This window comes from Entelurus aequoreus, linkage group LG04 (assembly GCF_033978785.1).
Source record: "Entelurus aequoreus isolate RoL-2023_Sb linkage group LG04, RoL_Eaeq_v1.1, whole genome shotgun sequence".
NCBI classification, from domain to species: domain Eukaryota; kingdom Metazoa; phylum Chordata; class Actinopteri; order Syngnathiformes; family Syngnathidae; genus Entelurus; species Entelurus aequoreus.
The window spans coordinates 59,046,125-59,056,651 of record NC_084734.1 but is presented as its reverse complement, the minus strand read 5'-3'; positions in this window follow the sequence as shown (position 1 = coordinate 59,056,651).

Below are 10,527 nucleotides of genomic sequence, written 5' to 3'. Positions count from 1 at the left end.
CACCTACGGTCATGAACCTTGGGTTGTGAACCAAAGGACAAGATTTCGGGTTCAAGCGGCTGAAATTAGTTTATTTCGAAGGGTGGCGGGGCTCTCGCTTAGAGATAGGGTGAGATGCTCTGTTATTCTCTGCTTAGGCTGCTTCCACCGCGACCTGACCCCAGATAAGCAAGAGGATGGATGGATAGGTGGACTGATGGATAGACATTGTGTGATGTATACATTGTGTGACATACATTTTGACATGTACATTATGTGACATGCACCTACATTGGGTGACTTGTCCATATAATTACGTGTACATTGTGTGACATATAAATTATGTGGTATATATTGTGTGCGAACATTTTTGATATGTGCATTATTTTACATGTGCATTGTGTGACATATTATTACATTTTTCTTTGTTGCTTGCATTGAACAAAGACAGCACAGTCTACCAAGTCAAATTGTTTGTGTGTTAAACATACTTGCCCAGCAAAACTGATTCTGATGTACACAGTATGTTATGTGACATACATTTTGATGTGAACATTCATGCTTCTACAATGGTGACTTCCTTTGATGTTTTGATGCTTTGCTGCGACCGGCGTTCATAGTTGAGGACTCAGGACTTGAGTACACTTTTGAACGTAAAAGTGTGAAATAAAAAAGATAATATACAAAGTTGTAAGCTTTTCTACTCACAGTCCCACAGAATCACGCTGGAAACAGTTGCGCAGAGTTGACAGGGTTTAATAATGTTCTCTTTTTTTGTTTTCAATATATATACATAATTGAATTTTCAGTCTCTTCGGTCCTTCCTCCTCTCCTGCACCCGGCCGCTCACTGTTAAAGACAACAGATGATCAGTCTAACACGTACCACCTGCGCAAACTAATCATCTGCCAGCCGTGTCTCTCAGTCAGCACATGCCACGCCCCTGTCTGATGGACAGGGGCGCTGACCTTTACTCCAACAATGCGCTGATCACAACCCTCTCCCACAAAAGTGTTCACCTGATTGCTTATTTAATAAATATAATCTAAGATATTAATTTCAACTACTTTGAACACACAAATGATACACATAATAATTATTGCCTGTCTCTGTTGCCTAAAATAGGATGCAATTTTATATTATCGACATTATTGAAGTAACTAAATCAAATTTATTCAATTTGCATGTCACACAATTCCAAATGTGCATGTTTTTCTTTATTTGAGTAGTGGTTTGGGCAGCATGCCAGCACCGGTACCATTGGAAAGTACAAATGTGGCACCAATATCAGATAATAACTAAAATATACCATTATACCTAAAAGATACCATAACATCTAAAATATAGTAACCATTGTAATCGCATTATGAGACTTTAAGAAGTCAATACTCGAAAACGTACAAAATCATACAAGTATGAATGAATAATGATAGGAATGAACCTCACAAATGTTACACCAACAAAACTAATCTTTCTTTATAATATTAAGGGTTGCAGGAAAGACAAAGAGAGAGTGTCTAATTTACTACCACTACTTTAGTACTAATTTGAACTCATTACAGTTTTGCACAATGTCACGCATATCGATGGTCTTAGTGTCAATGTCGTGTGCGACTTCAGAACAAGTTTTCTGCCAAGTACAGACGAGAATCAACAGATATTTGGAACATATTTTTATGTAAAAAATGCTGTCTCCGCATAACGAAGTCAAAGGACACCATTGAGACGTTCAGACACAACTTCTCCAATTCTGTATGTTTATCCTGTCAGGATACAAGGAAAACACCCAACATTACACACCTTGTCGGCCATTTTGGTTCGCAGGTGACATTTGACTGACAAAGTTACAGTCTTTCTTTGAACTGTGTGTAACGTCGTAAAGCTTTAATTGTATTTGTACAATATGACACGGGCCAATGAAAAACGAGCTGCGAGCCGCAAATGGCCCCCGGGGCGCACTTTGGATAGCAGCGCAGTAAATCATTGTTACACTTGACGGCTGTAGGCGTAATGAAAGCTCTTTCCTCGCTGCAGTCGCCATTATGAGATTAGGCAGCTCAAGCTGCAACCCTAATTAAGATTCTTTACAGTCTGTGATTAATTCAATAAAGAGAAGGCTACGTTGAGCTCATTAACCTTAATTATAATTATTAGTCACAATCAAGGCACACACACACGCGCTTACTCAGTGTGTGAGTGTGTGTGTGTGTGTGTGTGTGTGTGTGTGTGTGTGTGTGTGTGTGTGTGTGTGTGTGTGTGTGTGTGTGTGTGTGTGTGTGTGTGTGTGTGTGTGTGTGTGTGTGTGTGTGTGTGTGTGTGTGTGTGTGTGTGTGTGTGTGTGTGTGTATGGGCAGGGGTATACTTTTCTCATTTTTATGTTAGTCTTGTGTGGGAAAGGGAGGACACTTAATGTAATTATGATACACAAATACATGCTTAAAACACTGCACTAATAGCTGCACATTATACTGTGTGAAATATATAAGAATTACACATGCAAAACACAACAAAAACTGAATAGGATGAACACTTAATTAGATAACTAATAAAATATATACATAATGAAGTATTTTAATAACAAAAACAATGACATCATTAAAAAGTATGCAATATGTGGATTTCAAATAAATAACAATACAAATACAATCTGTATTTAATTTAAGCGGGATTAGTTATAGTTGCTGGTTTTGTGTGTCAATGAATATTAGTGCGGTTTCTCCACCATTAAATATATACAATAGTAAAGTGTTTGAAGACAAAGCCATCAGACTCCCACGTCAAAGCAGTATATCCTAATGGTTACAGCTCTCTAACTGGCTAATCATATCTCATTGCTCCATTCATTATTTGGCCCAACTTTTAATTTCTTCTTTTTGGGGTTCATTGAGCAAGGCAATTACTTAGACGTGGTGACGTGTAGAAGCAGAACGAGGGGAAAGATGTCCTCTTTTTCTTATGTGCAACAGCATAAAAGTGTGGCGCTCGGCCCTTCATTCTGTGCTTAAAAGTCACTGGAATGTTAAGATCCCAGCATTAGAATAAACACGTCATGTGTTAAATCAAAATCCAATTCTGTGCTCTATTACTTTCTGGCATAATAATGACCGCCAAGGATTAGGAATCAATATTTCACTGCGGCGGGGACATTACCGGCTTTATTCGTCGGTAATTGAGTTTTAGAGGAGAGGCCCTGGCCTGGAATCAGCATTAAAGATAAGGTGCACAAATACAACTCAAGAGAGGCAACACATCAGTTACACATCATTTAAAAGGGCACACTGCTACTAAGTAACACTTCGCACTAATTCCAACCTCATCAAGCTATACTGTATACATGTATTATTCATGGAAAAGCATTCAAACTGTCACAACTAGATTACATTTAGAATTAGCTTCACGCTTTCCATAACTATTTCAAAGCTATTTTTCTAGCTTATTTACTATAAAATTGTAGTGTTTGACGGACTGGAATTTTGCCTATCGTTCACAATCATTATGAAAGACATGACGATGGATGTGTTTAATTTTTGTATGCTTTCTAAATAGTAAATAATTGTGAATTAAAGTCCACTTACAGCGGAGCCAATGGTAGGTCCTCTATTCCGCCCATAAAACCCAATAAAAAACATCCAAAAAGCACCAACAATAATCCATTAACATTTTGTGATTTGAATATTAACCAAGTATTAACAATATTGTTATTATAAGCACTAACACAGACAAACTATTTATAGCTGCGCTGTGATCACTACTGTGTGTCTCTTTGTTTACATCATCGAGTGGTCTGCTGTTTCCTCGTTTCCTTGCTCGTCAAACTTTATTGTAGATCATAAATCATGCCTCTTACCTGGATAGTAGAAGGATGAGGACGTATTCCGTCAAGTTTGTACACTTTGACAGCCAATTTAGACCCGGAATTGGCTAGAACGACACAAAAAGACACTTGGTTCAGCCCCCTTTTCTTGGCGAGGATTATGAGTCATTCTTCATCTAAATGGGAAAACATCAACATCCTAACAGTCAGCATCCTAATGACAGCAGGATAGTAAGTTATGTTTTATTATGTTTGTTGGCTCTCATAAAGTCTGCAGGGAGTAATAATCAGTGATGTTGTTGAAAAAAAGCGAAAATCATGATGCATTTTAAAAATACGTAAATATTAAATGTTATTATGAATGTGCCTGTTACTACATAACATATATACTTACAGGCCTACTGAAATGAATTTTTTTTATTTAAACGGGGATAGCAGATCCATTCTATGTGTCATACTTGATCATTTCACGATATTGCCATATTTTTGCTGAAATGATTTAGTAGAGAACATCGACGATAAAGTTCGCAACTTTTGGTCGCTGATAAAAAAAAAGCCTTGCCTGTACCGGGAGTAGCATGACGTCGCAGGTTGAAGGGCTCCTCACATTTCCCCATTGTTTACACCAGCAGCGAGAGCGATTCGGACCGAGAAAGCGACGATTACCCCATTAATTTGAGCGAGGATGAAAGATTTGTGGATGAGGAACGTGAGAGTGAAGGACTAGAGTGCAGTGCAGGACTTTCTTTTTTCGCTCTGACCGTAACTTAGGTACAAGCTGGCTCATTGGATTCCACACTCTCTCCTTTTTCTATTGTGGATCACGGATTTGTATTTTAAACCACCTCGGATACTATATCCTCTTGAAAATGAGAGTCGAGAACGCGAAATGGACATTCACAGTGACTTTTATCTCCACGATAATACATCGGTGAAGCACTTTAGCTACGGAGCTAACGTGATAGCATCGTGCTTAAATGCAGATAGAAACAAAAGAAATAAACCCCTGACTGGAAGGATAGACAGAAGATCAACAATACTACTATCAGGAGACACCGAACCAAACACTGGACCTGTAACTACACGGTTAATGCTGTGCCGCCTGTCGAAGCCTAGTAATGCTGTTGCTAACAACGCCATTGAAGCTAACTTAGCTACGGGACCTCGTCAGAGCTATGATAAAAACATTAGCGCTCCACCTATGCCAGCCCTCATCTGCTCATCAACACCCGTGCTCACCTGCGTTCCAGCGATCGACGGCGCGACGAAGGACTTCACCCGATCATCGACGGCGCGACGAAGGACTTCACCCGATCATCGATGCGGTCGGCGGCTAGCGTCGGATAGCGCGTCTGCTATCCAAGTCAAAGTCCTCCTGGTTGTGTTGCTGCAGCCAGCCACTAATACACCGATCCCACCTACAACTTTCTTCTTTGCAGTCTCCCTTGTTCATTAAACAAATTGCAAAAGATTCACCCACACAAATGTCCAGAATACTGTGGAATTTTGCGATGAAAACAGAGCCGTTTGTATTGTGATATAATGTGTCCGAATACTTCCGTTTCAACCATTGACGTCACACGCAAATGTCATCATACATAGAAGTTTTCAACCGGAAGTTCCCCGGGAAATTTAAAATTGCACTTTATAAGTTAACCCGGCCGTATTGGCATGTGTTGCAATGTTAAGATTTCATCATTGATATATAAACTATCAGACTGCGTGGTCGGTAGTAATGGGTTTCAGTAGGCCTTTAAATCATGTATATAAAACATCAATGGAGGTGTTTGGTTGTTTTTAAGGGCTTTATAGGCAGAATAGAGGGGCTCTCATAGGCTCTATTGCAAGCAGAGTTTTGATCGCATTTATTTACTAGTTTGAATGCATTTAAAAAAAAACACACATCTGTCATCATGTCTTTCATGATGATTGTGAACAATAGGCAAACTTCTTAAAAAAGTGCAGTTCCTCTTTAAAGCATTACAGTGTTTAAATGGATTTAAAATGAGCTTTAATGGCTGTCTATCTGTTTTGGCCCTGCGAAGAGGTGGCGACTTGTCCAGGGTCTACCCTGCCTTCCACCCGAGTGCAGCTGGGATAGGATCCAGCACCCCCACGACCCCAAGAGGGACAAGCAGTAGAAAAAAGATGGTTGGTTGGATGGATGGATGGTTAAAAAAAAAAATTTTAAAAATGAATATCCCGGAATAATCACATGAGAAGCACTTCTAAATGTTTCCTTTTAAGACCTTAATCAAGCACAAAACTGTATTGCACACTGTAGGCACCTTATTTGGCTATACAAATGTGTTTTAATAGTTAATCCAGGGAATAATTGCTGTTATAAGTAATTTACCCCTGGCAGATGTATTCAGTATCTAATTTATTTTCATTGGAAGATACACATGGCTGAAAAAAAAACGTTTTTATTTTAATGTAAAAACAAGAGTATAAAGAAGTCATACTGTTCCATTACCTTTGTTCATACTACTGTCACTACTCAACTGCCAAAGAACTGTAGACACCTTAATATGTGTTGCTTCCTATACTGTATATACTGTGTATACTGTATATACTGTTATACTATTTGATATTGCACTGGTACTGTATTTGACTACTGTTATTCTACTTGTACTGATACTTCTAACATAACTACTGGGACTTATTGTGCAACTTATTGTCTTGTAATTAATGTACATCAGAGCTATTCAATTTTGTATTTTTTTTTGTATTTAGTGCATTAGATTTTGCAACTAGTGTTTGGATCCCACTGTACGCAATATCTGAAGAGCATGGAAAAAAGCATTTCACTGTGGTGTACTCTGCATGTGACGAATAAAACCTTGAACTTTGAACCTTGAAATGTGCTCTATCACTTTAAGAGTTTGTGGACTGCATACATTTTTGGGACAATTCTCACCTTTGCTCTGATGGTACGTAGCGTGTATATCGTTGAGTTGCGTCTTTTTTAAGACGCATAACGTCTATGGAACGTGGAACATTTTGTGCAGGATTGCTTGCCACATCTATAATAAATATTTTGGTGGCGTTGTACCAAGGACACATGTGATGGATTTGTACACACTTTTAAAGTGTTGGTGACACAAACTGGTGTTTCTCGGCTCGCCTGTTTTAATTAATACAGTTTACGGGACATTTAAAAAAAGTGCTTATGTAAAAATTGTATTTTCAAATACATTTTAATCAAAAGTTGTATGTCAATTTACGTGCTGTGACGAAGCTAGAAACTCAAACAATGTGTGTCTCAAATCTCCCATTGAAATCAATTAAAGTCAACTTAATTTGGTGCTAAAGCCCCAAAACAGCCCAATTTTAACATGTACCATGCTTTTTTAAAACAAAAAACAAACTTTTAGGTAATAAATATTGTGTAAAAAAAATAATACAATAGAACGTAGCACAAACAAGTACATTAGTTTTATGAAATAATGTAATAATAACGTACAGTATTGACCTTGGAGAGTGGACTTCTACAGTATCGCCTTCGAGCTGCTTCTCCATTGAACACGCCATCAGTAGCTTCTCCATATTTTCATGGATAAATGTCTGCTGTTTAAAAATTCTGCTTCAGTCTGGTGCAGTCCATCACAGAGTTGATGACAAACTATTTAATGTTTTTGATGATTTCATTCTTTAATTCTTTAATTAATTAATTGGGGACGGCGTGGCGAAGTTGGTAGAGTGGCCGTGCCAGCAATCGGAAGGTTGCTGGTTACTGGGGTTCAATCCCCACCTTCTACCTTCCTAGTCACGTCCGTTGTGTCCTTGGGCAAGACACTTCACCCTTGCTCCTGATGGCTGCTGGTTAGCGCCTTGCATGGCAGCTCCCGCCATTAGTGTGTGAATGTGTGTGTGAATGGGTGAATGTGGAAATACTGTCAAAGCGCTTTGAGTACCTTGAAGGTAGAAAAGCGCTATACAAGTATAACCCATTTATCATTTATAATTCAAATAATATCATTTAATTCTTCTTAGAAATATCCTTCACACTTACTTTCGTCATCCCCATAGTTGGAAAACAAAGTTATGTCCATCTCTATCCATATGCTGATGCTAGTGAGTAAGACCAGATGTTGTGGTAGGATCTTACAGAGTTCACTGTGACAGTCGCTGCACCAACTAGTGGCGAAGATGTGTGTAACACAATTTTTACTTGAATTTTTACTTGAATTATTACTTAAATACATTCCGCATGTAATAGAGAGTCATGGTGTACAGTAAATGTTTCTGCAAATATTATGCAGTGATCCCTCTTTTTGATAAAATGTTATCATAGTGAGTTATAAGCCTATCTGGAGCCTATATCAGCTGCAGTCTTATACTATATAATATATTGTCACATTTCTAGTACTTACATGTATCCATCCATCCATTTTCTACCGCTTATTCCTTTCAGGGTCGCGGGGGGCGCTGGAGCCTATCTCAGCTACAATCGGGCGGAAGGCGGGGTACACCCTGGACAAGTCGCCACCTCATCACAGGGCCGTACTTACATGTATACTATCCAATATACAGGCACATTTCTAGTACGTATGGTATGTAATATACTGTCACATTGCTGGTACTTACAGTAGAGTATGTAATATACTGTCACATTTCTAGTACTTACAGTACAGTACTTAATATACTGTCACATTTCTAGTATTTTAACATTTCTAGTACTTACAGTATAGTATGTATTATACTGTCATATTTCTAGTATTTTAGCATTTCTAGTACTTACAGTATAATATGTATTATATAGTCACATTTCTAGTATTTTAACATTTCTAGTACTTACAGTAGTATGTGATGTACTGTCACATATCTAGTTCTTGTAGGATGTAATATACTGTTACATTACCAGCAGTATGTATTATACTGTCACCGTTCTAGTCCTTACAGTACAGTGTGTAAATATACTGTCACATTTCTAGTACTTATAGTATTTGTAATATACTATCACATTTCCAGTAGTATGTAATTACTGTCACATTTGTAGTACTTAAGGTATGTAATACACTGTCATATTTCTAGTATTTTCACATTTCTAGTACTTATAGTATATGCAATATACTGTCACATTTCTAGTCGTTTGTATTATACTGTCACATTTCTAGTACTTATAGTAAGTAATATACTCTTACATTTTTAGTACTGTAACATTTCTAGTACTTGTAGTATGTAAGAACTGTAACACATCTAGAAGTATGTAATATACTGTCACATTTGTAATACTGTAATATTTCTAATACTTACAGTATGTGTGTACTGTCACATTGCTAGTACTGTAACATTTTTAGTACTTTTACATGTGATATACTGTCAATTTTCTAGTACTTATAATGTGTAATATACTGTTGCATTTCTAGTACTTATAGTATGTAATATACTGTCACATTTACAGTCACATTTCTAGTACTTTTAGTATGTAATATAATCTTACAATTCTAGTACTGTAACATTTCTCTTATTTTTGTTATGTACTGTACTGTCACACTTTTAGAAGTATGTAATATACTGTCACATTTCTAGTACTTATAATATGTAATATACTGTCACATTTTGTAGTACTTATAGTAGGTAATATACACTTACATTTCTAGTACTGTAACATTTCTAGTACTTGTAGTATGTAATTTACTGTAACACATCTATAAATATGTAATATACTGTCACATTTCCAGTACTGTAATATTTCTAATACTTACATGTATAGTATATGTATACTGTCACATTGCTAGTACTGTAACATTTTTAGTACTTATACATGTAATATACTGTCACTCTTCTAGTACTTAGAATATGTAATATACTGTTACATTTCTAGTACTTATAGTAGGTAATATACTCTTACATTTCTAGTACTGTAACATTTCTAGTACTTGTAGTATGTAATTTACTGTAACACATCTATGTAATATACTGTCACATTTCTAGTACTGTAATATTTCTAATACTTATAGTATATGTATACTGTCACATTGCCAGTACTGTAACATTTTTAGTACTTATACATGTAGTATACTGTCACTCTTCTAGTACTTATAATGTGTAATATACTGTTACATTTCTAGTACTTGTAGTATGTAATATACATTTGGTAGTATTTATAGTAGCTTATTTAATATACTGCCCCATTACTAGTACTTATCGTATGTACTATAATCTGTCACATTTGGTAGTACTTATAGTAGCCTATGTAATATACTGTCCCATTACTAGTACTTATTGTATGTACTATAATCTGTCACATTTGGTAGTACTTATAGTAGCCTATGTAATATACTGTCCCATTACTAGTACTTATTGTATGTACTATAATCTGTCACATTTGGTAGTACTTATAGTAGCCTATGTAATATACTGTCCCATTACTAGTACTTATTGTATGTACTATAATCTGTCACATTTGGTAGTACTTATAGTAGCCTATGCAATATACTGTCACATTTCTAGTACTTATAGTATGTACTATAATCTTACATTTCTAGTACTGTAACATTTCTCGTATTTTTAATATGTACTATACTGTCACACTTCTAGAAGTATGTAATATACTGTCACATTTCTAGTACTTATAATATGTAATATACTGTCACATTTAGTACTTATAGTATGTCATATAAATAAACTTCGATTGATTGATTGAGTAGTTCTGAGTTCAATCCCGGGCTCGGGATCTTTCTGTGTGGAGTTTGCAGTTCTCCCCGTGACTGCGTGGGTTCCCTCCG